At 32.9% G+C, this 3,257-nt stretch overlaps 1 long non-coding RNA gene across 1 annotated transcript; it reads right to left on the bottom strand.

Moving 5' to 3' along the window:
- Window positions 1-1,385: 1,385 nt before the first annotated feature.
- Window positions 1,386-2,576, bottom strand: LOC141591151 (uncharacterized). Its single transcript, XR_012520691.1, has 2 exons — window positions 2,375-2,576; window positions 1,386-2,057 (listed from the first exon to the last, which is right to left on the bottom strand). It is a non-coding gene; the product is annotated as an uncharacterized LOC141591151 (long non-coding RNA).
- Window positions 2,577-3,257: the final 681 nt, after the last annotated feature.

The raw sequence follows: 3,257 nt of genomic DNA, 5'->3' as shown, positions 1-3,257 counted from the left end.
AAAATCGTTTTAAGTTTTCCGGCGTAAAGTTGTACACAAACTGTCGATCAAACGCCGCGATTCCTAAGCATGTTGTAGTCCGATAATCATCGGGTGTTTGTTGGAGTCTCAACAGATACTGGTTATCTACACCGGTTTATACTTAACATGCTAGATACGCTCGTTTATGTTGCTAGATACATACTTGTAGTTACCTAGATACACTCTTTAAGTTTCTACATACATATCTTTAGTTAGCTAGATATACTCCTATAAGTTGCTAGATATATACATCTAGCTAGCTAGATACACTCCTTTAAGTTTCTAGATACATACCTTTACCTAGTCAGATACACACTTATAAGTTGATAGATATATACCTCTAGGCTCTAGCTAGTTAGATACACTCGTGTAAGTTGCTAGATACATACCTTTAACTAGCTAGATACACTCTTTTAAATTGCTAGATACATACCTCTTGCTACATAGCTACACTTCATTAAGTTGCTATATACATAATTCTACTTAAGGGTTAAATTAGGTGGCTAGATACACGCACTCCTTTCCCGTCTTAATTGATACATACCTTTACCTAGTTAGATACACTTCATTAAGTTACTAGATACATATCTTTAGCTAGCTAGATACACTTCTTTAAACTACTAGATACATACCTTTAGCAAGCTATATACACTTCTTCCTTTTGCTAGATATATATACTCAACTTCAAATAGTGTACATAGCTTAATAAGAGGTTTGTCTTACACTCATGCACTGTAATGGTTTTTATTTAACCAAGTGTTAACATATCAATCAATATTATTAAACTCAAAATCAATGTCATCAAATTTGAGTTAATAATATCACTAATGTCTTATAATTTGTAAACATAACATTAGGACATAACAAGTATACAGTATTAAACATCAACTTGAATTAGATCAGATATGTATCATTTAACCAAGTGTTTCAAAAACTCAAGGGCTAATATCAATCAATATTATTGCCCAAGGCAAAACCATCATTGTCATAAAACCTTATACTCTTATCAAATTTTCAAGGAAGCTTTAAGCAAAATGAAATCCATCCATAAATTAACAAAAAAAAGTGACTAAACCTTAGCATTTCTAAAATAACTAGTTATTCTCCATATCCTAACAATTCCTCAAAAAATTGGAGCATTTAATATCAATGCATCATAACAAAAACAACAATCCAAAAATCTAACTACTCTGTTCGTCTATTCATCTTCGACGAAGATAAAGAAGTTGTATGTAAAACGAAACATTCCTTACAAAGTGAAACATTCAATATTAATGCATCCTATCAATGTTCTGAAATCTAACTACTCTATTCATCTTCGACAGCGTTGAGGAAGTTGTAAGAGAAAATGTATCGATAAATTTGTCAAACAAGCTCAAATTGATGAAATTATGATACCTTAAAATGTCTACAGCAATTAACTCACAAAATGATGACAATCAATATAATTACCTCCCAACAAAAACAACAATGAACTACTTACTCCTTGCATTTTCAATAACAAATCATATACTGACCACTTTTCTAATCCTCACCTACCTGACACACTGTGTCTCAAGTTCACACTACTCTTCCACATTCTCTTTCTCTTTTATCCCTACCCTCAATCTTCGTTCGCCGTCGACGGACATCCAATTCCAGCAAGAAACCTCTCGCAACCCCAACGACGACGCCTCTACAATTAAGTACTTCCTAACGTTTTTCTTTTCAAGGAACACAAATTCTCATTTAAGACGGCACTATCCATCTTAATCTTAGTATCATACCACTTGTGTATATAAGAATGCAATCTTATATACACAAGTGGTTAGTAATTGACCCGTCTTAAGCTTAAACGGATAGTGTCGTCTTTAGGGAGAGAGACTACAAAAACTAAGGGAATAATGATCGCCTAAAGTACTGCATAAAATTGATCATAAGCCTCCTTTTCTACATAGAATAAAATTGTCAACACAAACTGAACAAAAAACAATTTACTTTTTAAATCAATTTCCTCGCCAAAGGCAGAATCACTTGCACTCTTGTCCTTGCATTTCCTATTAATATTCATCAACACATAAAAAAGAAATCTTCTTCACTTGTATGAATATCAAACATGACAAAAAGCATCGCCAACCTTCCCTTCCATTATCCTCTTTTTTCTTCACAACAATCAAAGGGGTTAAAGTAAACGAAATTTCTAATGACCAATTTTTATAAACCCTAATTTTTAATTAGAATTCATACCTAAAGATCACATTTTTTTGATTATAATCTTATGTTTCTCATAAAACTACTTTTTAAATCTTTACAATCAAATAGATTCAAAATACTAAACAAATTTTCAATGATTAAAATAAGAATTGAAGCTAACCTTTTTTTCTATAATAGATTGAAATCCGTTCTTGGGAAGATTGGTAGAAGCGGCGGCCAAGAAAGTAGCAAAATGACGGTGAAAGTGGCGCCGACGTGGAAGTGCGAGATGTGATGGACGTTGTGTTTGTGGTGGGAGGGTGTCAGAATTGTTTCAGTTGTGTAGAAAAATAAGAAGCTCGCTTAAATTGACTCTAATTGGTTAGTTCGTACGGTTTGCACCGTACTTTAGTTCGCACCTGACCCCGCCCATATATATATATATATATATATATATATATATATATATATATATATATATATATATATATATATATATATATACTAGATTTAATGCCCGTGCGATACACGGGCCTATTGGTCGAGTTTTATGTGATATTTTTAATTATATTAAAAATGTTACTCCGTATTTATTAGATCTAACTTTGAGAATAACTTGTTACTTGTTAGTTGTTACTATAACAACAAAATGTATGTAGCTTAATTCATTCGAATTCTGTGTAGATAATTGATCTTAATTTGTTAAGAATTGTTTGGTAAACACTTCTACTCGAACAATACAAATCTTAAGTGAAGATCTTTACAACAACAAATTAAATATAATTTTTTTATATATTTCATTATGGATTATAAATTCTGAAAAGTTTTCTATATTAGTTTGATATTGTTCTATATTAATTGATGGGGCATATTCTGCACCCGCTGACCGAGTCAACATATTGAGCAAGGTCAAAGCCAAAAGACAGCAAGTCAACGTATTAGATGACTAACCGACGCAAACTGTCGGCTCATCACTTGGGTCTCGGCTAGGCAACTAGCCAGCCGGGAGGCATATCCGCGTACTCACATCCAAATCCCCTCGGTATGGAGTCAACCAGGCCCGG

The sequence above is a fragment of the Silene latifolia genome, chromosome 7 (assembly GCF_048544455.1).
Source record: "Silene latifolia isolate original U9 population chromosome 7, ASM4854445v1, whole genome shotgun sequence".
Lineage (NCBI taxonomy): Eukaryota > Viridiplantae > Streptophyta > Magnoliopsida > Caryophyllales > Caryophyllaceae > Silene > Silene latifolia.
The sequence above is the reverse complement of the archived record's forward strand: the minus strand, read 5'-3'. Positions and strand labels throughout refer to the sequence as shown.